Source organism: Perognathus longimembris, chromosome 5 (genome assembly GCF_023159225.1).
Source record: "Perognathus longimembris pacificus isolate PPM17 chromosome 5, ASM2315922v1, whole genome shotgun sequence".
Taxonomy (NCBI): Eukaryota; Metazoa; Chordata; class Mammalia; order Rodentia; family Heteromyidae; genus Perognathus; species Perognathus longimembris.
Window position 1 is genome coordinate 41,677,075 of NC_063165.1, and position 26,088 is coordinate 41,703,162.

The 26,088-nt window shown below is 39.1% G+C and overlaps 1 protein-coding gene and 1 long non-coding RNA gene across 28 annotated transcripts in view; one reads left to right on the top strand and one right to left on the bottom strand.

The window, feature by feature from the left end:
* The window catches only part of Zbtb20 (zinc finger and BTB domain containing 20), a 748,243-nt gene that overhangs the window by 85,416 nt on the left and 636,739 nt on the right, over positions 1–26,088 (bottom strand). The window lies entirely within an intron of this gene.
* On the top strand, positions 1,045–24,565 carry LOC125351715. The gene is made up of 3 exons (XR_007211004.1): positions 1,045–1,055; positions 7,617–7,620; positions 23,050–24,565. It is a non-coding gene; the product is annotated as an uncharacterized LOC125351715 (long non-coding RNA).

The following is a 26,088-nucleotide window of genomic DNA, read 5'->3' on the forward strand; positions in this document are numbered from 1 at the left end:
GCATAAACCAGGAGGGAAGGCCAGATTTGATTCAGGAAGCCTAAGGCCTAGACAATGCCTAGCCTGCAATCACTAAACTACCACTCTCCTGTCTCCATTCCATTCTTCTTAATTTGAGATTCCTCATCCTAGGCTTCTATTAGGTTCTCAGTCAGGAGAATTAGTCAAGAACTCTAGTGAGTTCTTGAAATTCTTTAAGATCTTTCTCAAAGTCCTCTACACCTGATTTTTTCTCCTATACATTGATTAATATATATAAATAATATATATGTATATACACATACACACACATATGTATATATTTTTTGCCAGTCCTAGGCCTTGGACTCAGGGCCTGAGTACTGTCCTTGGCTTCTTTTTGCTCAAGGCTAGCACTCTGCCAGTTGAGCCACAGTACCACTTCTGGCCATTTTCCACATATGTGGTACTGAGGAATCGAACCCAGGGCTTCATGTATACGAGGCAAGCACTCTTGCCACTAGTCCATATTCCCAGCCCCTTGATTAATATTTTGATCTGCAAATCCATTACTATTTTTTCTTTTTGGTGATATTGGTGTTTGAACTGAGAGTGGGAAGCTTATGAGTTAGATGCTTTATGACTCTAAATACACAGCAGTCCCTTTTGCTTTTAGATTATTTTTCAGGTAGGGCTTCTTGTTCTTGTCTAGTTGGACGCAGGGCCTCATGCATGCTCCTATACTCAAGTACAAAACCCTACATACACATGTGAACAAGACTCTCATTCCTGCCCACGTTTCTCAGTGCAAGCCTGTGGTCATTCCTCTGAGTGTGTCTAACTTTTATGAAGTCCTAAACTCTATTTTCTGCACTATACCTTAGAAACTTAAGGATCTATACTGTGCAATATGATAAGCTTATTTGCTTTCAACAACTTCTTTACCATCTCTGAATTTTATCATTTTGTTGTCTTCAATTTTATATCCTTTCTATGCTTTCTTTTCTCAGATGTTATCCTCTCTACTCCTGAACTTAATTTTTGCCTTTGGTTTCATAAGTACTGCTCTGTGATGACTGTTTTTTTCATTACTAATAGTACTAGATTAAAAATCACATTGTAGTTTTTTTAATCTTGTTTTTAACTCATGCTCTTCAAAATCCTTTCAAGTTGTATTACTCAGTGTGTTTTTATAGGATAGTAGAATCTTAAGATGTATCTCAAAAAAGAAAAAGGGGTTTGGTGAAATAAGTTTAGGAAACTCTGCTGCTATATTACTTTTGTAAACTCATTATGCACAGAAGGATTTAAAGCTGATGAAGATGCCATCTTTGACCAAGTTTATATGATTACAGATTTTCTCCTACCTCATTTTTTTTTGAGCTGATCATGGGCTTGAACTCAGGGCCAGGGTGCTATTCCTGAGTTTTTGTTACTCAAGGCCAGTGCTCTACCACTTGAGCCACAGCTCTACTTCCAACTTTTTGGTAGTTAATTGGATATAAGAATCTCATGGACTTTGCTGGTTTTGAACTGTGATCCTCAGATCTGTCTCCTGAGTAGATAGTATTACAAGAGTGAACCACCAGCACCTGGCTTCCATCTCATTTTAATGGAATATTTATTAATCTCAGAACATGCTTAAGGAAAAGATGTCGTAATGGATTTTTTTTCCTGATTGCAAACCCTTGGCCTGTCCATGCAGACTTACTGAGTCTCTTTCAATAAGCCTTCCCAGATTCCTTTCCATTAGTAGTTCATTCGATCTGACAGAGAGTTAGAAAAAGGGAAGACATTTCTATCTATAAGCTTACCAGCATACCTGCAGTAGAATACTTTTATCAACCATTTTTTATTCAGAACATTTTCCCCCCTCAAGATCCACAGGTAATAATTTATCTTTCATAAAAGTTCATTACAAAGGCTGCATTGACCCACTTTGATCTTTGCCACAAACTTAGCACTTAAGTAAATAGCTATCGTTCAATGCTTGTTTTCTATATCATTAGTGGGGCATAAGTTCTTTTAGAGCATGTATTACAGAAATGCCAGCACATGGTTAAGACCCTTCATGCACAGAAAGAAGGATGATATAATTATGTAACTGGTTATCACAGACACGATAGATTAGAATTTCATTTTTATAGGTGACAGTTCAGGATGATAAAGATGCAGGTGGAATGTGCCACTTTGTTGGGAAGGAATACAACCCACCATCCCTCTTATTAAACCCACAAATGTTACTATGTGTGTCCAGAGTTTTGGATAAAGGCTAGGCCTAGAAGTGCTTAGGTAGAGATAAGAATTAGCCTTATTTGACACCAAATGGGAAGAAGGGTAAATAACCCAAGAGCTTTAAAGGATCTATGAAAACAAGTCACTAAGAAGTCAGGAGCGGTCTTATGAGGATCTGCAGCTTACTACTTTTCCTGGTATTAGGGTATGTAGCAAACATCTGTAGAATGTGCGGATACCTTCCACCCATTTTCCAGCCTCTATCTCTGAGACAGTCTGGAGACATTGGGTAAGCCAAGGCAATTTAGTAGCCACTTGCGCAATCCGAAACCCCCAAACAATGAATTCCATCTCATAAAACTGGTTTACTGCTACAACACAGAATAGCACAGGGCAGGTTTTCTCAAGCCACTATGTAACAACTACATATTAAGTCTTTGAGTTTTGCAGATTAGATGCTATCTGAAGTTGGGACTAAACAGGTTCCCTAAAATGGTGAATATGTGGTAGGGCTAGGGCTAGTAATTTAGTCTCTTGATGCCTGGATCAGAATTTTTATTTTATACAAGAAAGTAGTATAGTATTTCTCCCATAAACTGCAAGAACAAATGAGCATCACATTTTAGTAGAAGAGAAATGAATTTTATTAAGGTGTAGTCTAGGAATTACCTTTCTGGATTGAAAAGTGGTATTTAAACAAAGATTTAATTAAAACTATTTTATACATGATAGTATTCACTTATGTTTACCTTAAAGTAGATATGAGTTAAGTCACATAATAGATGAAATAGCAGGAAATGATGAAGATATCACAAATAGAAAATTCTTTGTCACTCCTTAGTTAAAACTTGTAACATATCACAACATTGATTATTACTAGTAATCACTAATAAGTATTTTCAAACCTGGAGATTTTATTGTTGGAGATTAGTGGCTGGGTGAAACTAAATGACACAGATAATTTCCCATTACATGTATAGTCATATCTTTCTTTCTGGATGATTTACATATTTGAGAGTAAAAATGGACAGCACAGTTTACTGGGTAAGTAGCAGGCAGGAATGAGGGCAAGACTGCTATTGTCTGAGAGTCTTGGGCAGTTTTTGTAACAAAACATCTGAGTTTCTTCCTTTTGTAGTAAAAGTAGTTCACTTTTATGTTCTGGGTGAAGCCTGAAATCTTCTGCATCTCTTTGTGAGATGTCACTCCCCTTGGGGGTTGGGAGATGTCACAAGAGATGCTTTACCAGGCTGGTTTAGCCACATGAAAGGTTAGGTGATACTTTCATGAGTATGCTAAAAACCAGTGCTCCCCACCAGAGATTGCCAAGACTCCCAGTCTAGGGCTTGGAGTTGTGGTAGAGGGGAGGAAGGGGACAGTGTAAGCTACCCAGCTAATGGGGAACAGAGCTTAATCAAACACCAAGGATATCAGAAGAAAACAGTTTTTCTTTTTCAAAAAAGGTTATGATTGACAACAAGCTTGGTGGGCCATCTACAAAGCCAAGCACTAGCTGGGGAATTGGAATTATCTGCCTTGGATCTGATCAAAAATAGTTGACATAACCCTGGTCAAGTCATTCAACTTTCCAAGCCTTATTTTCTTGTAATGTTCTTTCATGGGTAAGGGATCAATAAATGGCATAACACTGTCAAGTTATAAAAACTTTTACCTGTAAAATGGTATTGATAATAATGCACGCTTCCCCTTTCCATAAAGTTGTAAGTCTCACGCACCCAGGAAAGTTGTGAATACTATGGAACGTTGCGTGCATGCAGCCTGGAGGAATCAGGAAAAGATCTCCAGTGTGTGTGTGGGAGCTGACAGCCAGTCCACTTCCACTGGAGCTTTGGGAAGAGCTGTAACAAGGCACTGGCACTGGCTCAAATCCTATTCCACTCTTCTCCTGACAGGCTGCAAAGCATCACTTGAGAAAAGTTCCTTGAATGGGGGAAGCCAAAAACACTCAAGTTTGCACCTTTCTGAGTGGAAGCCCCAGCACAGGTGACAATTACTGTTCTGCCACAAGTGTCTGAGCACTAGAGATCGGAGGAAGCGTGGTCAGACCTCACAGCTTCTAAGGCCTGTTTTTTTTTTTTTTTCCTGTACCCAGATCTACTCCACATGATTTCACCTGGCAGCCCCAGGAGACAGAAAAGATCCAGAATTAGCAGGAGCCTCCTCTCCTGATAACCTAAGTGCTCTGATTGAAAGGCAGAGGGTATCAGGAGAATGGCTGTACTGAGTCTCGGCATTGATTTCTCCAGCCTTTGTCTGCGTCTGGTTTCTGTCTCGCTCGGAGGTGGTTACTGTTACTACAAGCAGCATGAATCATGTCTCTGTTAAAAAACAGAGCTTCAATTGTCTTACATAACCCCTGGTAACTGAATGTCTAATAATAGCAAGCCATTTCCAGGTAGGGAATCTGTCTACCTCCCAGACACACGCACGCGCATGCACACATGCATGCGTGCGCGCACGCACACACACACACACACACACACACACACACACAGAGCTCTCTAAATGCCTCAGACAAGGTGATAGACAGGAGGCAAAGTGATGAAGAGGTCAGTTCAACTGATTTTTTTAAATTTTAGAATATATTGAATAATAATGTATCACCCAGACTGGTGATCAATATGTTTAAGCTTATTGAAGGAATTATAGGAGATACATTCTTTTGAAAACTATTTGAAATAGCAAAGAAACCAAAACACAGCAGAAACGTACCTTCTCTCATTTCACTATTCTTTGAATCCCAAGCCCAAAAGAAAGAGGAAGGTGATTATTTTACTGGGTTCGCTGCTAGCTTGCAATGACTTTTTCTATTTTTCCTTCTTGTTTGACCAGAGAGTAGATTCCAAAGTTGCCTGGCTATAGCTACTGAAGAAAATTCTGGGGAGTGAAAAGCAAGTTTAGACATGACAGCAGTGTCCCAAGCATACAGGCTGGTTAATGTAAGGCACTGTGCTGCCCATTCCCTTTCATATTTGTGAACTTACATCGCTCTCATGAATATCCCCTGACTATGTATACATGAGTATGCTTATGTATATTATATATGGTTAAGGTGAAAAATGCAGACTAGTAGAAAAGGCTGAAAAATGCTTTAAAAATTACATAGATGCTTTTCTTTAAACATCTTCAGTTCATAGAGGGGAATAAAATAGGTTTCGGATAACAAGTTCAGGTTTATGAGGGAAAAAAAGCCTCACATCATCTATATTAAACAAGGCCATTGCAAAGCCATGCTTTTTGAGTAATTCTTTGAAGCCAAGTATCTCCTGATAGCATAAAGTTTGAACCTGATGGAAAATTACAGATGGAGTTTACATTCTGACATTCATAGGGGCTAAGATTACAGAAGGAAAACTCTCTCCTCTGCTTTGATTGTTTAGTAACATGAAACAGTGGACTAGACTAGTTCAAACCAAAGCATGTCCTAAGACACACCCACCTGGAGGACTAACAGCTGGCTATTCGACATGCTCCTCCATTGCTTAGGGATACAAAAAGGCATCATGAATCAGGGCATTGATGACTCAGACATGCAATTCTAGATATTTGAGAGCCTGAGACTGAGAGGATTATGGTTCAAGGCCAGCTTGGGCAGAATAGATCAGGAGACCCCTTTCTCCCATAGCTGAGCACAATGCACCTATAATCCCAAGCTTTGAAAGAAACTGAGATTGGGAGAATTCTAGTTCCAGGCCAGGTGGGCAGAAAAGTCCTAGAGACCGCATGTCAATGAATGAGGAAGTGTGCACCTGTCAGCACAGCAGCAATGAGAAGCCTAAACAGGCAGATTATAGTACAACTATGTAACTGGCATGCACATGACCACCACAAAGTAGGGCTGGAGGTATGGTTCACTGACAGTGCACCTACCTAGCAAGTGTAAGGTCGTCAGTTCAAATTCAATCATTCTCCTTCCTTAAAAAAAAGGCTTGGTGAGATAGCTATATGTCAATATAACTGTGTGTTCTCTTGAATAGGATTTAACCTTCCATTTCCTTTTGGAGCACCCTCCAAAGGCATAAGAAAAAGTGCTTTGAATAAAAAAGTACACAGAAGGAATAAAAAGAATAAAAAAAGAAAAGGGATGAAGAAGGAAAACCACTGCTGAACCAGCTGGATCTGATCCCAAAGCCTCTATTACTGTTCTCTGGTGCTCTTTGATGCATTCCAAAGGATGTCTGTCCTGAAGCAAGTAAGTTCTATTCAAATGCAGAAGTGTAGGGATGGATCCTGACCACTAAATCACTGGACATCACAAACAGATCACAGTGATGGAATGCAACTATTGGAACTCGACTCTTCTGTTTATTTCATATGCCTTGCGAATGAAATTGCTCTTTGAGTTGCTGTGTTAGTGGAATAAATGTTTTAATAAAAACAGCCCTGAGATACCACAATTTTCCTCACAAAAGGCTATTTCAGCTACTGTGAATATTGCCAAATAGTTTGTACTTATGGAAAAGCAAGAGATTTGCTTCTTCCCCTACTCTTGGCTCCAAAACCCAGGCTCACTATATGCATCTGGAAAGTGATTATAGTTAACTGATATTTCAGGGCCCTATATCAGCAGTTCCTTCACAGTGGTGTATTTGGCACCTGAGCAAGGAGAGTTGCTGGGCCAGACACATGTAGAATGTAAAAATGGATTATTATATTATTTTGCTTTGCAACAATAGGAGTATTTCTGGATTGTTGCTGACAAGTAGATCATAATAACCATATGTGGTGCAACAAACCACACGGCATTGTATCAAGAAGTTTGGAGCTGATATTTTCAAGTGGTCCAGAGTTTTTTGGGTACTTTTTTCCTTGTCCTTTTCAATAACCATTTATTGAATGTCTATTGTCAGCGATGGACTCTTTATCCACAGAAGGGAGCTGAGCTATGCCAGACTCCCCATGTTCTTTCTCCTCATGGAACAAAAATACCAGTAAAACAGTAAGTAGGGTAGTTTAGAACCTGATAAGTAATCAGTTTGTAGTAACTGGACATATGGATGTTAGTAGGAACCGTGAAATGGGTGTTGTGGGAATGATTTCTTTACAAAGGTATAGGGGTTGTAAACATGTCAGGGACAACTCAGAGGGAGTAAACAAGCAACTCTGATCTTACTAATTTATACCTCCAAGTAGCTTGAAACTCTAGAATCTTGAAAACATTAGTATGGTTATGCCACTTTTATAGGTATTATAGATTTGAAATGAAGGAAGTATGTGTGCGTGCGTGTGTGTGTGTGTGTGTGTGTGTGTGTGTGTGTGTATGAGCTTGTCTGTATTTGTAGTATACTCAGGATACTTGTGAAAAGCCATCCTAATTTTCAGAATTGTCATGTATTATAATTACATCTTACTCCAAAGCAATTGATGGAGAAGTCAGTTGATAGTCAAGACACAAAAATCAGTGCTGTTGGGAAATGAAAAATTCTTTGAAATAATTACAGAGATACTGCAGAAATTATCTTCTGGTTTGGCTGAAAGGCTCCTGGGTATCTTTCAGAAGATCTGACAAGACCTGAGGCAAATCACAGAGCTCTGGTGTTCATGTTTATTCTTTTCTCTGTCTGTGTCCCTCTGTCTGTCTTGTCTTTATATCTGTCTCTGTTTCTCTCTCTCTTTGAGCCCTGAGTCTCCTCACACAAGGCCAGTCAAACATTGCTCTGTCACGTTAACCACATCCTAGATTCTTTACTTGCATTTTGTTTTTGAGAAAGAGTCTTGTTAACTTTTGACTTCACCAGCCTCAAATTCATAGTTCTTCTGCCTCTGCCTTATGAACAGCTGAGATTACAGGCATGTGCTACCATACATGGCTTTATTTGCCTTATGCATTTTTGCACGTAAATAGGGACACTGGGTTAGATGATCTTTAAACATTTTTAAATTAAGACATGTGATGGCTCTATACCAAGAGCTGATGAAAGAGTAATTTCCTATTCCTTTTGCTTTGGTAGACATTTGCTTTCTCCTGATCTGCAACCATGTTGTTTGTAGTGAGTATTAGGTTTTTCAGCTTAAGAAGTCATATAGTAATGTTCAGGTAATTTTTCCCTTTTAAACATAGGACAATAATTCTCTCTTTTTATATATGAAAGTCTCTTCTCAGATCAGACATATGCCTAAGATAAAAACACACTCATTCTGGCACTGATGAAATTCCTCATCCTCCCAGGGCCCCTCACCCGTGCGCTCCAGCCGAGCTTATCTGATTGGATTACTTAAGTCCTGGCTATCTTTTTTTTCTTCCAACTTGTTTATAGAATCCCTGGTAAGCATAAAACTGCAAAACAACGAAAACAAACAAGTAAAACAAAACATCTCTATTTGAGCAATTTACTTGAACTAAAGCAGTATAAGAAAACATCCTAATTCTCAAGGAAAGCCAAGCTTTAAAACATATCCTAGTATCTTAGAAAAGACTAAATAAAATGTTGCATCAATGATAGTTTCATACAGTGTTGTGGTTTTTGTTTTCAAGAAGAGTTCAACATACTGGGTTTATAGTCTGGTGTGCACACGTGGATATTTCTCTCAATAGTCCTCAGGCCAATGTATCCTGAAAGCCAAGAATGCCCTGAGCCTGCGCAGCTAGCTTCCCATAGACAAAGAAGCCACACAGAGAACTCTGACGCTGGGGCTTGTATCATATCCTGAGCAGGCACTCTGGTTACCCATGACTTGCTCCTTTCCATCTCTGCCTTGTCCCTATGCTGGTTTGATTCCGTTCACCTAGAATGCCCTCAGACTGCCTTCTTTGTACTGCTTGAAAACCCCTAGACACACCTAGCTGATGCCTTATTTCCAAGAAGCAACTGAGGTTGACCCAACTGGAGATCCAGTGACAATTTTCATGGATACCAAGTGATAATTCATTTTTGTAAACACTCAAGTCATTGAGGCCACATAACCTAGAAAGTGTCTGGAGACCACCAGAAAGATTGTCCAGGGGTGCAGAATCCTCATTAAAGGAACATACACTAGCTTAAAAGCAGGCTTAGTACAGAAGAGGAAAGTTATAGCCTTTTACAATGCTGTAGCTTTGTACTGAAGTAATTGTTCTAGAAAGGTCGGACTTTTGGTATTTTTTAATAAAGAAAAAGAGATTCCTGGCTTCTTAAAAGTAAAGCCCTGGATACAGCAATGTACTATATTCTAAAGTTTGAGTATTAATTCTAAAGGTAAAATGTCAAGATTTTAATAGGGAAAAGGTAGGACACATCTAAAATAGGCATAGAGAGAGTTTGTATATTCAAGACAAATTTTACCCCATCCAAGTCCTTCAGCTAGTCAGTCTGACTGACCCAGCATACATCATCATAAACTCTGACAACACCTAGCCAGGGCCATGATTTATTCTGGTAGTAAAAGATGGATTGAAGCTCAGAAATTCTGGATGCAGTTATATATGTATACGATTTTATTTATGTGTATATTTATATATCAATATATACAAACATATACATTTGTATGATGTTTGGCAACCTCACTCATGGTATTCCTGTGAAGTAGGCATGTGGTAAACATAATTAGCCCATTAAACAGATGGTAGGGCTCTGGCATATCTCACCATATTCTAAAATGGTGGAGCTGAGAGCAGAGACTGAAGAGAGTGCAATTTGATATGCTGCTAACTGCAAATCTCTGAATTGCTACTTATCTAAAGACAATCTGGGTAGTCTGTGTTTGGCTGAGAACTGAGGATAGTTTGGGAAGCTTTAAAAATATATACAAGGGGACAACTTTTCACATTCATTCAGATATAGTATCTGCATTTTACTTACTAGAGACGTAAAAAAAAAAAAGTCTTAACTCATGTGTTCCAAGCAAACTTCCAAATTGCTGAGCAGATTAAACACACACACACACACACACACACACACACACACTCTCTCTCTCTCACTCTCTCTCTCTCTTTCTCCCTCCCCAAAAGCTTATTACATGCCAAGATGAAATATTAGGCAAATATAACTTTTAAAAATGTCCCATGTAAGTGCATTATTGGACAGGATAAAGTAGAAAAAAGGTTTTGTGCCACAAACACATAATTGCCATTGTAGTACAGTAACCCAGAATGTCCAAAAGCACACATGATGAACCTTTATCTGACTGAATTGTATGACTAGGGCATTGCTCCTCCATGGGACAGCTGGCTTCACAGATCCTGTAATTAACTCTTCTAGCCCATTTCTTTGTTAGCTGAAGTAGGATCTAGCAGAAGTGAAAGAGTTACTAAAATTAAGGCTTGAATTTACAAATGTATTTGAACTGGCTTCAAGAAGACATGAAACATCAATACATCTGGAGAATAGAACTTGCAATTGACTGTTCTTTACCATCTGGTCTCAAGAACATTTTCTGCTTGGAAGTTGCATAAGCAATGAAAAAACCACACAAACAACTTCCTGTACCATGTTTTTGGTCACTTATAATGACGCATTAACAAAGTAAACCCACTAAATATGAGCAACTGTGCCTTAATCCAGATGACAACATACATTATATAACTAAGATCAATGAAGAACACTTTTATTTTAAGAGGTCTGAACATAAAACCAAGTATTTAATGGTAAATAGACTTCCAAGGTGTTTGTCCTGAGTAGTGTGGGCTAGACTGGCTTTTAGTGGCCACTACAAAATCATTGCTAACTTATTCCAAATTTTAAAAAGATCAGTGAATTAACATATAAAAGCTACATGGAAGTATGAAACGTTCCGTACATATTTTTAATGACTAACTGTAAGCAGCAAAAAGTATTAAAGGAAATGTTTTACATATTTTTATTTTCTTAGTATATGCTGATAACATTAATTTCTTTCTCTTTTTCTTTTTGCCAGTCCTGGGGCTTGAACTTAGGGCCTGGGCACTGTTCCTGAGCTTCTTCTTCTCAAGGCTGGCACTCTACCCCTTGAACCACAGTGCCACTTGTGGCCTTTTCTGAGTAATTTTATTGGAGATGAAAGTCTCATGGACTTTTCTGCCCAGATTGGCTTCGAATCCAGATTGTCAGATCTCAGCCTCCTGAGTAGCTAGGATTGCAGGTGTGAGCCACAGGTGCCTGGCTATTTTTTTCTTTTCGGATACGGGGCCATCCTTGTGAAGATCCATCATTCCTGTTTCAGAACTGTGCTTTTTTTCCTATGGAGAATCAGCCTCCTTCTGTACTGCTCAGAGTGGTCACAGACTGAGCTTTATCTAGTCTATCTACGGCTGTTGTCTTAAGGATTTCAGAGCCATCTCCTCTCAATCTTCTATACTACAAGTATTTTCTAATCTGCCTTGGATTGAGAAATCAGATAGGTAAGTGCTATGGAGACAATATTTCTTGAAAGCAGAGGTTTGGTTGGAGACCTGGAATAAACTCATTTGGGATACTTGAAGGGGTTTATTTTAGTTCTATTTTGGGGTTGTCAAGTCAGAGCTCTATAGTGCTATAATCAGACTGGATGTACTATAGTATAACACACACAGAAACATTATTATACTTTTACTGCAAGTGTTCTTATTTTAAATGGAGATATCCAGAAATCCATTCTTGATTACTTTTCTAGGTTTCTGAGGTGGTTCATTCAGACCCTTGATTTCCATAGGCAATGTAACTAACATGAGCACAATGAAAAGTAAAAGTAATTTTTTTTTCAGCAGATGAAACAGTCTTAGTAATTGACTTCATTATAGGGACAGAGCAAAAGTATTTAGCAGTCAAGTTAGAAAATGTCTCTGTCCTTCTATTTCCTTTGACTTTAAACAGGGCTCTGGGCTACCTGTTCATTGGGAAAACAAAATAAAATTGTAATGCTACTTATATTAAATGTTCAGAGAAATAAGATCTGATCATCTTTTCTATTCCCCCAAAGGAAAAATTAACATACTTCACAATCTGTGATAGGGTAGGGGTTATATTGAAATTTACCTTGCATTCTCTTTGAAAGTAGCATTTCTAAGCAAACTAGTAATGTTAAGGTGCTAAGGGACAGTATCCAGGCTCTGACTTTATGCTCCAGTATACCACAACAAACAGACACCATCACCAACAAAACCTCCAACATTTTAAACTGATCATCTTGAAGCTAGTGTTCAAAAAAATCTACTGCTTAATAATTGGAAATCTCAGTTCCAACTACATAAAAATCTTCCATGATTCATACTTTCAAGTAATTCAGACCAGTTGTCTCTTTTCCCAGTTTGTCCAAACTGGTGATTTTATAAAATAACCATTTTTAACTTCCTACAGTCACATTTTTACTTATTCAATTTATCTGCTAATTTTTCTAAGTTGGGTATATGGTAAAATATACTAGATAAGTGCTAGGTCTACTTTTTATGGATTGTTTTTGGATAAAGAGAGTTTTCAAGAAACTGTCAACTTTACAGCAACCAAGGTTACTGCACACTAAAGCAGTTCAGGCATAAACCAGTCTCTACCAGTTTCTCACCACTCAGTCATAGAATCTGAGGACATGCTGCACGAGTTCTGAAATTCATTCACAACATTGCTAATCTTTTAGGAATCTTATAACCTTGTCTGCCCTTTCCAGAATCATGAGAGGAAAACCTTGGGAAAATTAAAACCAGTCCTCAGGCCCTCCCTTCCCCCCTCCCTCCCTTTCTTTCTTTTAGTATTGGAAAAATTGAAAGACTGTGTTTTTAAATTCCATAGAAGACTAACGATTGAATAATTTCCTCACATCTCTGTTTGCACTTTTGCAGTCTGCTCCCATTGATTTGTGTCTCATAAGTAGACATTTCCTTTGTTGGTCACAAATCAATGCTACAGAACAAATCTGTAGGTACCATCAACCCTACCCCCAGCACAACTTTTGCTTTGTAAAAGCAGTTTGCATGTTTTTCTCTTTAAAAATCTTCATTTCATTGGTTGGTAATATACCAAAGGAAGAGAAAGCATCAGAGTTAAAACTCCCTGGAAAAGGAGCCCTTCCTGAGTTGGTCTAAGCACTCCCTGCCTCCCGGGAGAGCCAGGCTCGACCTTCTGCCACGCCCCCTGGTGTGCCCTGTTAACCCAATTAAGATCTTCACCTCCAGACATCACAAGGCCGCCCAAAGCCCCACACTGTGATGTCACCATCAGATATGATTTCATGGCAGGGAAAAAAAAACACAAAAAAATGCAGAAAAAGGCTGAATATACTGTTTTTATTCAAACCTTCTGAGAGAGGGGCAAAGAGGAGATCATTTCTTTTTTCTTTCTGAGAGACAAAGAGCACAAGCTTTCTCACGTGAATGTGAAAACTCAGTCCTGAAGATACCCAGGTGCTTCTCCCCAGCGGATAAGCTTGAATCACGAAGCACAAAGACATACTATCATCCATCAGAATGCTCTTGCCTACACTTAGCTACAGGTGGAAAGGAAGCAGGCACGATTTGATTTACCTAGATTAAAAGAGCAATTTTCTATCCTCTTTTCCCCCCTTTTAAAAATAGCCAATCGATTTTGGCCTGGCGATTGCTGACTGTACCAGGTCCATTTTAATACGCTACTGATTAAATGGTATGTGCTTGGCTGAAGGCGAGATAGCAGGAACAAGCTGTAGCCAGGGGGAGGGGCGAGACCCAAAGGCAAGAACTCCAAACAGCCCCACCAGCTTCTCCCTGCAACAAGCCACAAAGGACACAGCTACTCAGCACTTGCCAGTGCACTGCCCAGAATACATTTTAGGCTCAAACTGGCTGAAAAATAATTTTGGGAACCCAAAGCCTGGAATTCATTTAGCTTTTTAATCCTGACCTTAAGAATTAAACAACAACAACAACAAAAAAACCCAAAGCCTTTTGATTTTTGTTTTTAGACATGGATGGGGGAAATATTGTGTCCTAAATTGCAATGACATCTGAAATGGAGATGCTTCTCAGAAACTAGCCTACTGAACTGGTACTATTGAAGTTAAATGTTCACAAGTTACAAAGTAACATGGATAAAGAGTCCTCTGCCAAAGGAAGATGGGGTTGTTTAGAAACCTCATTTAGTTAGATTGCATGAAAAAAAAAAAGCAGAAAGAATACAGGACTTTCATATTTATGCTGGAATGCACCAGGAAGCCATCAGGAAAACGAAACTATTTTCATGACTTCTGGAAAAGAACCATTTTGATTATGATGAGAAAGTACAACCTTAACCAAAGTATGTGTGGGTAGAAAAATAAACCAAGAAGGAACTCAGGCCATTCTTAGAGAGATCCAACATCCATATATATACATATGTCTTCAGAAAAAAGGCAAAAGGTACTTGAAAGGTGAGGCTGTTGTTAATGCATTCTTGGACATGGGAATTAGTGAACTCCATTTACAGAGTGATCCTAATATTTTTTTCATTTATCGCTTCCTCTCTCCCCTCTCTCCCTCTTCCTCTCTCCCATTATCATTTACTTAATTTGTATCCTGGCCTTAATGGGGACAGAACTGTGTCCAGAGGTACTATTAAGATAAGAAATTTCAGGAAGAAAGATTTAATGAGGGGCTTAGGAGTTTTTGGAGAAGGAATAGGAAATTATTTAGAGAGAATGAGAAAAACTAAGAAAATTAAATATCAGAATGAGCACAGTGACTGCAGAAGAAAAGCTTCTGAGCGACACAGATGGTCTGCATTCTCCAGAACAAAAACAAACAGGAAGTAACAGGGCCAGAGCCCCTTCTCCCCTTCATTCCTCCCCCCAGTGTAAGCTGGAAAAAAACAAAACCAACAACCCTGAAGTATGTTCACATCAAAAAGTGTCCCTCCAAACCCTGGAAAGTGACCAACATGAAAGAAACAAGCCATAACTGGTTCTAGTAGGTAAAATGCCAAAGGGACCCACAACATTGTGAGGGTGGAAGAGAAATTAGAGATTAAACACACAGAGTTTGGAGAAGAGTCAGGTTCTGGAGCTTGGTGATGATGAATGCTACACACTGGGGGACGGTGGGGGTGGGGAAGAAGAGGAAGGGCTTAGGTGGAGGAGTCCATTTTCTGGAGGCAGGGGCAATGCTGAAGAAAAGTGGTTACTACTCTTGGGGTGCCAAGGAAGACAGATTACTTAGTGCAGGGAGGCTGGATGTCACATGGGGCACACTGAATTAGGGTTTCAATGTGAGTGAGAACGCACTCTTAATACAGGCATTGTCTCTTATAAAAAGAAATGCAACTGCAATGGATGGCTATATCCAGGGCTAAAAACAAACTAAGAGCTTCTTCTTTTCAAATCTTAATACTGAAATACTGCCGATAGCACGTACATGCAAACTATCAAAAATCTGCAAAATAGGGATACAAGACCATAGAGATCATGCATGGTGTGGCAATCACCTCCTTTCCTTCAGCCCTGAAGGGTGCAGAGCTCTGGCAGGGTAAATGCCAGTCAAAATGGAGACTTACAAGCCATCCCACAGAGATAAACCACCCTGGGTCCCCTATGACTCCAGGCAGCAATGGGGACAGTTTTCATGTTCCCAAACTAATTGGACAGTAAGGAATGTCTGTAAGAATAAAGGGGGTGGGAATGGAGGATGGAAATAAAAGAGAGAGAAAAAAAGTGTCCTTGTTGAAAGTTTTAAATTACAGGCTCAGTAAAAAACTGGCATTCCACCACATCCGGTCTAGTTACCAAATGGAAAAATAGGGTCATTAACATGTTTATTTGAATTACATTAGTCCTTCTCTTTCATATTTAATTTATTCTGTTAAAAAAAAACACAACACAACGGTCTGCATGCTGTGAAAGGCTGGAGTGTAATGGATCTGGGAGCTGAAATGCAATGATCTTCACCCATTATCTACCCTGCGAAGGCTTTTCAGAACTTGCTGGGATCATTCAGGGACCCTTCCCTTCAAGAGGAAGGGAAGGGGCACAGAAAGATGGAAGGTACCCATGCCACAGAGTTTATTAAAATAAACGGGAATGCATTTGAATGAAGGAGTGGGTGGATTACTTTAATATGGAAAGGAAGTTCAGAAAAAGAAAAAAGAAAAGGTTGGGATAAATGACCTGTTTTGGGACTGCATGTCCAGACCCAAGGTTGGTACTCGGCTTATTGAGCATTCGCTATGTGCTATGAAGGTTGAGGAACATGGGAAATGTGTGGCATTAGTATTCTGGGTATGAAAAGGCCAAGTCTGCAGGATGATCTCATGAGTCTTGCTGTCATCCCTAACAGGTCAGATCAACTTCAGGACAAGCAAGGATAATACAATATATTTTGGGAAAATGAAAGTCTTTAGGATAATGTCTGGAAATTACCTCATTATCTTCATAGAAGACAACAAGAAAGGACAATCCGCATGCAAAAGCCTCTCTGGGTCTTAACAGTTACACATGTACTAGTACTTTACTCAGTTTTCCTATTTCACAAAATGGAAACATAAGTGATTAAGTAAGATAATCTATGTAAAAGTGTTCTGTAAAACACTGAACCATCATAAGATATTTATTTTCTGAAGATAGCAGTGCCAAGTACAGACCAAACAGTGTGCCAAAGATCCTCCTCAACAGAACTGGAAGCAAACCAGAGGACGAGACAACACAGAGAAATAAAAAATCCTCCTGTAGTGGCACTGCCTAGCTGGAAAGCTCACTACCTGAAGGGATTTCTCACTGGGATGCTGACCTTGGGTTCACATAGAATGCCTCCACAGGAGCTTGCCACCTACTCAGAATGAGTCATTTCAAGTTCAAATCTTACTTCCTTAGAGATGCTAATGGAGAGGCAGTTGGAGGCTCTTTAGTCACAAATTTCTGCTACTTTGTCAGATTGGCAGCTCCACCTCTCACTGTAAAAACAGGCCAAATGCCCAATGTAAGGGTAGTTCTGGGTACTCCAGTCCTGTAGGCCCACAGTCCAGTTCCAGTGGAACAAGCCGGCCAGGAAAGCACGGCCTGCACCTCTTTTTATGGTCTACCGCATGAGGGAAAATTTCAGTTTCTTACTTTTACTTCAGGCAAGTTTTTTTACTTTGTTACAGAGTCACATTTCGTTATGATTCTTCCTCTTTGGTCCAGTTCGTTAGTTCAGCCAGCTGTCTCTAAGCTGAACCTTGGCTCGGATACATTTGTACTCATATTAAAATCATTCTGTTTGGAGCTCAGAACACACTTAGGATGTAATTTCAACAGAGGAAGAGGAAAGTTACATCACAACCACTCTAGCACATCTAATGGTAACACATGTGAGGGAGCCTGTTGCTGGAGAAAATTCTCCAAAGTAAGTAAGTGAATAAGTAAATAAACAAACAAATGACAGAACGTTTGGACTCACGCAAACCAATCATGATATAAGATGAAAATGTCTATTTATAATGACCTAGGAGGGATATGATACATATCTATAAAGAAATTGAAGGCCTAGGCAAGTAAAGATGGATTTCCTTAGAATATGTAAATCCCAAGTCATCTTATTACACTTTAACAGAAACAAAGGCAAGAACAACTTTACATACTAGTCAGTAAACTTAAAAAATTCATTATAGGTAAGTGACTGAAATAGTGCCACAGAGGTTTACATAAATTCATAGATAGTAAGTCTATACTGGATTATTCTGAGAAACTTTCCTTCTTGAAGTTAGTAACATAGACAACTGTGTCGTAATAATTCCCTGGTCCTGTGCTCAGAGAGTGAATGCAGAGAACCTTAACTGTAAGCACCAGCCCAGAAAACCACATGGACACACAGTCACTTAGAAGAAAGAAAGAATTTTATTGTCAGCCTTTGCTGACAGGCTAGCTCTTGCAGAATAGAGAGTAGCAGCCTGCTCTCAGGCAGGGGAGGTAGTTATATAGTATCAAGGAGGCTGAAGGCAGGAGAAGGGGCTAGAAGCAGGAAATCTTTTGTAGTTACTGCTGGACACTGGAGATAGCAGACAGCTAGGACAGGACATTCTATAGCTGGCTTATAGCCAGGGAAAACATCCTATATCTGGCATGTAGCTGGGACAATATCTCTTGTATCTGGACACTAGAAATAGTGTGTGACCAGGAATGGGCTTCCTGACTGCAGCAGCAACATGTTGCGGACACAGTTGGGGTCGAGGGTATGTACAGTTTGGGTGAGAATGGGCAACTGGGGCCAGTTGTGGATGACCCAAGAGGAAGGCTGTTAGGGGTGCATATACTAACATTACCTATTGAAGCTTTTCTTATAATTATATACTCACAACGAAGTGGGGACCAATTGTAATGCTGATACGAGGCATACTGGAACAAGAGGTCTACAAACTCTCAAACCTATCATGCATGTCATTGCTTTCTGAGTGATATAATGCCATTTTTAAAAAGTCTTCATGATACAGGTGAGAAAAACAGGATTAGAGAAATTCAGAGAGGAAAAGTCAAAGGTCACACAGACGATAAGTGGCAGATCTGGGATTGGAACTCAGAATGATTTGTTTTCAGAGTTCTGCTACCACATTGCTGCTGTTTTTGATCAGTAGTTTGATCTACCAACAGTTACATTGACCAGTTTAAATTGTCAAATCTATTTTAAGGCTTTACACTTCACTTGATATGTAAACTATGTATACAGTAGCTTCTTGCCAGCAAGCCACATGCACACCTATAGCTTTATATTCAAGATGTCACCCGCTCTCCTTAGAGGAAACAGGAAACTAGGATCAGTAGAGTTTTACAGACTATAATGTATTTTTAACAGCTACACTTTCCTCTGTATCTGAGAATCTGAAGATTCATTTTTTTGTTTTCTTAATCTAATAAATACTCAACAGAAGTAACATCTAAAAAGTGAACAAACATCAGCCTCCTCATTTTCTTTTAGTTTTTCTAAATGGTATCCCAACAGAAGATGAGAAACACAAGAAATGGCAAGGTAGAGAGAAATTTGGAGGGGAGAAGAAAAATTAGAGAAAAATTCAGAATTTACTTTCAGATTCTGAGTGGTTTAATTCAAATGAGCCTGGCTCACTTATCATTGTTTGTCTGTCTATATTATATATTATGCTGTTATCTCAAGCTTTTGATTAGTTTTATTGCGCAAGGCTGGTACTCTCCCAACTTGAGCCATACTTCTACTTTTGGCTTTTTGCTAACTAACTGGAGAAAGACTCTTATGGATTTTTCTGCCCAGGCTGGCTTTGAACTGTGATCCTCAGATCTCAGACTACTGAGTAGCTAGGATTACAGAACCACCAGCACCCGATTTGGTTTTTGTATATTTTGAAAAACAGTGCACATTCAATTGTAAAAGGTTGTGTTGCAAGAATGATGGCCAAAAGGTTTTGAAAATATATTTTAGGAGCACTCTGTCCCTCTCGACAAAAGAAGCCTTTCACAATTATTTGTGGCCATAACTGTGTTACTAAATTTCTGTATGTTAATTTCTGTTATTGTAAATGGGGATGAATATATTTTTATATATTCAGAATTACTGTGTCTGTTTCCAAGTGTACAGGAGCTATTTGTGAGTGTTCTTAAAAGTCCAGGTAAAGGTTAAGTCACCTATAGCCATTTCTCCAGGGTCTTTTTCCTTTCCTTCTGTATATTTTTGGCATCCCCGCCCCCCATGCCAGGATTTTAGCCACACATGTAACAGATTTCTGTAGCTCTTTGGTAACTGACAACTTTCACAAATATTCCCTTAGAGACAGAACAGTCAAAGGATGCCTAGCCCTGGCCAATGGAAAAAAAAAATCAATGTTGTTTGATATCATTATAAAGGGTTGAAGTAATTCTCTAAGCAGAAATGCTCTTATTATTATATGTTGTCCATATAGACTTACATCCTCTTAACCATCAATGTGACAATCTTACAGTAAACACAGCCTGGGGGTATTCATTACTGGGCCTGGCATTGCTATATCATTGCTTCACTAAACTAAAGGAGCTGATCAATGCCAAGGAGAAAAGAGCACAGAGAAACATGTCAGAGATGATTATCTCTCAGAGAAAACATTCTCAGTGAAGAAGCTTGTCATGGATAGAACACAGGACAGTGATAACCAAGCAGTAACACAGGACAGAGTGAAAACCAAGCAGTGTTAAGCTCTGCTATAAACCACATGTGTTGAGATCGCAAGAAGGTAAAAGGCAAATGGTAGGAGTGCATGCAAAACACCAAACTGTCTAGGCCTAACTGCCTTCATCCGTACAGTGAAGGAGCCCTTTCAGATATAATGTTCTGAGGCTGTGAGTCTTCTCTGGCTGGTTTGTTTGCTTGGAACATGGGTTTACGGTGGTGAACATCACAGATTCAGTTCGCAAACAAATTAGATGGCCCAGTATAGGGCTTTGCACTTAGTATCTACTCAATAAATATTTGTTCAATGACTAAATGTCTTGGGATAGAGAAAAATTATTTCACAGTCAAAGGTTCTAATGTACGTTATAAAGGACAGCTGCCCAGCAGAGCACAGGGCCTAGTACCAGTGTACCTCGGCTTCTGAGCAGAGCAACTCAACCACTGGTCTAGCCCATATTAAGGATGAGGCATGGCTATAAGAAGTTGTGCTACAAAAACGATACAATCATTGGGTACTCATCACACCAGGTACGAATGCTCTTCTCAGTACCCTCTTTGAAGAAGAGAGTTCTGAATGAATTTCCTATTTATTAAGATGCTATAAACAGCTCATCAACTGAGTTATACAACTGGGTTATGAAAATTACAGATTTCCTTCTCTTCATTATTCACATGGGTGAAGGAGTCTGTTTCTGTCTCAGTTATCCTCATTCCTAGGGGATATAGGAAACAAGTTGACCAGTACTCTGGCTTGGGCCCCACCTCTTTGTAAAATATTGAGCACAGACTTTATCCATGTGTGGAATACCTACTGATTTAAGCAGCAATCACATGCCAGAGTCTTGCTTCGGATAGCCAAGAACCATGCTGTAGAGGAATGCGTGCAATATTAATGGAGACAATAATCTGGTCAGTGTGGTTAGACATACTATAATTTGAATACCTCTAGTAAGGAGGGTAGCAGTTTGGAAGATGAAGGATGGAACCTGAAGAAGTAACCTCGGGTCATAAACATTCTCTGACATCTTCAACTTGCTGCCTCTATCTGGGATTTCATTCTGGTTTTGTTTTCGTGAGTGTATTGTTTCCTTGCTTTCTGCTCTTTCTAGAATTTGGCCAAGTGTAGATGCAGAGGGTGAAAGCTAATCGGAGTGCTGACAGAGCTCCTCTTAGGGCCTACGGAGCAGCCCACTGCGCTGCAGCTCTCCTGGTCCGCAGAGACAAGTAAACACGGGTTTTATTTTAGTAGCTCACTTTGCTTCTAGAGGCAGCTGTCCTCACTGTACACAATCAGTCCCTCTTCTCAGGGTTATAACTCAACCATCAAAATACCAAAATATGCTCCCGTTTGAAACTCAGTGGACAGAGTCCTAAGCACAGAACGATTGTGGTTTAGTTCCAAATTTAAGAAAATATTGAATTTTGTAAGTTATTTATTTACCATTTTCAAATACATTTGAAGTCTTTTAAACTTTCCATAGGAAAATGTATGAAAAAAGGCACACCATTTTATTACCTTTGGTCATACATTCTAAATTTCAGTACATCAAGGAAAGCACTAAGTGATGAAGGGGAAAAATAAGAGTCTATTTGTTTTATTTTATTTATTTATTTATTTTTACCAAATGCAGATGTTTTGACCACTCGGGTCCTCATCAGTGTTCAAAATATTGCTGTGTTGTAACAAGTAACATAATGAAATAAAGGCTTTAACTTTTTTGTTTTGTTCTTTTCAGTGATGTGCAGAGTGAATTAATGAGTTCTTGTTTTGCGCCCTTGTATAACTCAAAAACTAATTTCAACTTAAATAAATTAAGTAAGTAATTAGTTCATAATATGGCCTAATCACCTTTGATATTTTGAAACAAACAAAAACACAAAAATGGCTGTTGCACATTTGCACTTAATTACTTCCATAGAAAATACCCATGCGGATTTTGTTACAGGTGAAACAAATTTCTGATCAAACTTTTGTTTTGGACAGAAAGCCTGGGCTATCATATAGTAGAGAATCCCACGAAGACTGTACCACTCTGTACTTTTTTTCCTAAAGAAATATAGCTTACAAAGCCATGTGGTTTGTTTCCCTCTTCAATTGTCAACAGATAGGACTTTGCAAAAAACTGAAGAATAGGGTACTTCTTCCAGAGATTTAGAGGACGTTAAAGAATAAAGTGTTGGGCTGGGAATATGGCCTAGTGGTAGCGTGCTTGCCTAGCATCCATGAAGCCCTGGGTTCGATCCTCTGAGCTACATAGCCAGAAGTGGTGATGTGGCTCAAGTATTAGAATGCTAGCCTTGAGCAAAAAGAAGCCAGGGACAGTGCTCAGGCCCTGAGTTCAAGCCCCGGGATTGGCAAAAAGAAAAAAATAATAATAAAGTGTCATTTCTAGAACTTCACCAATGTTCAGTTTTCCTCCTGGAGTCTGAACAGACCTTGCATGTCTATCTGGGTTTTGTGCTTAGAAATCAGGACAGCCTTATGGAAATCCTTCCAGATGAATATACCCAAAAGAGCACAAAATTGTGCCATGTCTTGAATATAAAGGAATAAATGTCTTTTTATCAAATGTGTAGTTGTGAGTTCTAGCCTTAAAGAATCTGTATTTCCTCCTGCCCTAGAAACTTAATAATCATTCAAGTACATGCCAAGAAACTAATAATGCAAACTAAAACATCACACATGACTTAGGATCTCTTTCCCATCATTTAGTCCATGTAGTGGATCGAGATTGGATCCAGGAAGTGAATAATAGAAAATAGACCATGTGACTTGATGAGGATGCTCCTTCCTCAGGAGACTCACAGCCCCATTTCCTATTGAGCTTTATCAGTAAATGTGTTCAGGTCATTTGCTTGGCATGAACTTACTATTGTGTCAGTTATTGAACTCTAACAGAATTGTAAGCATAACTAAAGATTTTTCCACATTGTGACTGTTTCACGAATACCACTCACTTTTAGAGTTGAGACCAACTTTTTTCCCCCTAATGTTTGATCTGGAAGAGCTTCTCCATTATTAGCTTTCTGAGTCATCCAGATCATTCAAATTATGCATTGTAACTCTTGCTGGTTGTTGATATTCACCCACTTAAGTGAATATGTACTCAATAAAACAGATTTTCCTGAATTGAACTAACCCTGTTGTAAGGAAAACTGGGTATGCAATAGAGTCCTAAATGAACTTGAAGGAATACTAAGAGATCTTGAGTGTGTTTTCTAAAAATCTGACAACACAAGTGGGTTTTCGATATAGCTTTCCAGAAGAAGTACAAGTTTTATTACTCAGGGCATTTTAAACTAGAATAGACAAAACACTAGTGTGGTATGTTGAAATAAAATATGTGTAGTCCGTCTGTGAATTAGTGTTTACTTTCAATATAATTATAAGTGAAGCAACACTGTAATGGGAATTTTTCATACACATGAAAGCTATGGCTACTATGTTTCCACACCGACCATATGTTGCACATATTGGTTGGTGGGGATGTGTATCCCTACTGCCCTCTTGTGGATGAAATGTAAGACCTACCTGATCAGAGTATCTAACAAGCTTCGTATGGTTTGGGGGGTATATCAATCCTTAATCATTTAGGGTAGAAAGAAAATAGCTGTGTTGATGCATTTTCCATCAAATTATAAAATTGAAGGGCATTAAAAACAACAGAGTCAAACTCTGTAATTAAGACTGCCATTTAATGTTTGTTCGCACACGGTATTCATTTCTGTGTATCCCTGCCAAAGCCCCATTGTGTAATGTTGTCCTCACATGACATTAAAAACACCAGTTCCCTGGAAAATGGAAAAAAGAAACCGTGCTGCCTTGAAATACATGGAGTTTACTTTTGGAAACAGAAAATTAATACAGACTCAGTAAGATAATTTGGAACACAAATAATGGCTAGAAGAAACTTGAAAATCAGTACTGTTCTTAAATCTACACAAGTATATTAGCAATCTATGGGAGTGCTGGCTGATACTCAGACAAGGGCAGAAAAAATAGGTTTCAGAATAGGGAAGCTGATTGGAGAAAAGGTTAAATAAACACACTCTTATAGTAAAGGGACAGGAAAATATGTCCAAGCCCACATGTAATACTTGTGCATGTAGTTAGTGCTATCATACTGAGATTGTTTTTTGGACAGAATACAGATGCTCTATTCTCAGGGAAGAAAGACATGGATCTGTAGAGTTCTTCAGCATTTTAGCCCAAAGAAGATAAATGTGAAGGCAATTCCTTGTATAATTTTTATTATCTTAAGGGAGTTAGACATCCATTATTAATTTTTAGTCTTACTTAGTATATCAAATAATTAAAATACCAAGAGGGAAAAATTACACAATATATATCACCCAAACAACTGACATACCAGGTAGGATGGGGGAATTCAAGTGAAAAGAAATAGGGGCTGGGGATATAGCCTAGTGGCAAGAGTGCCTGCCTCGGATACACGAGGCCCTAGGTTCGATTCCCCAGCACCACATATACAGAAAACGGCCAGAAGCGGCACTGTGGCTCAAGTGGCAGAGTGCTAGTCTTGAGCGGGAAGAAGCCAGGGACAGTGCTCAGGCCCTGAGTCCAAGCCCCAGGACTGGCCAAAAAAAAAAAAAAAAAAAAACAAAACAAGTGAAAAGAAATATATCCTTTGCCAGTTGAAAGCAACAAGACAATGGCTCCTACTACAAATGAAGGAAAATAAACAAACTAATTCTTTAAGTGTCAGATATTATTAGAAGAATGTGAAGCATGAATAGGTGTATGTAAGAAGGAAAGGGAACATGCTGTGGGCTTGGTCCAATTAACTCTCCTTGAATGAGTGATAGATTTTGGTGAACATGATTTAGTTAGAAACATAGATTCTAGAGGACTTCTTGTCCACTTGGAAAACAAAAGCAAGTCCTGTGCTAGTGGCTCATGCTTGTAATCCTAGTTATTCAGGAGGCTGAAATTTAAGGTTTGGGGTTGGAAGCCATATCTCCAATTAACAACAACAAGAAAAAGGTGGAAGGGGAATTGTGGCTTAAGTGGTAGAGCACTAGCCATGAGCACAAGAGCCCAGTGTCCTGTGTTCAAGCCCTAGGGCTGGTGTGTTCAGGCATGTATGTACACACACATACAACACACAATCAAAAAGCAAAGTGATATAGAAGAAAAATCTGACTCATTAAATATCCTGAGAGCTTTTTTTTTTTTTTTTACTTCCAACCATATTTCCTGTGTAATAATTTGCTTCTCTATGGATAGATGATTGGGAACACCATGTGAGTTGGAGGCAAGAATATAGGCCATAGGAGGAAACATGGTCAATTTCTTACTTAGCACCACGGACAGAGCTGCCAGCAGAAAGAAACATCACTGGACTTATCCTTGGTGTTCTATTTTATTTTATTTTTTTAAACACAAAGAAATCAGTGCTGCATGTTGAAGATGCTTCTTATTCCCATGATGACAGCCTGGGGAGTGCAATTGTGTTCTCTGCACAGGGCAGCTATTGGAGCTGATAGGACTAGCTCTGGACAAAATGGTGTCTCATCCACATGTGCACGGGGGGAGGCAAAGGCTGATCTCCTTGGCCGTCCTCTGTCACCTCTCTGGATTTTGAAACATTGCAGCACTCCAAGGAATAATACCCAGTCCCTCCTAGGACAAGATGAGTTCCTATACATTTCAGCCTTAGGGTCTCTAGGGTACAGAGCTGGCTCTGGGGTGTAAACAGGGAAAGAGAATAAGATAGCTCCCAAAGGAAGTCAAGAACTTCTACCCCATTTCCTGTTAAAGCAGATTGCCAATCAGACCTAGGGTCCTCTTGGTTCTGGCTTCCCTAGAGACAAAGTCATTGTTAGATTTTATAGTGAGTGAACAATGATTCTGGGAGATTAGAACTATCTCTTATTTTGAGCAGTGAGTGGGTCTCCTTTTC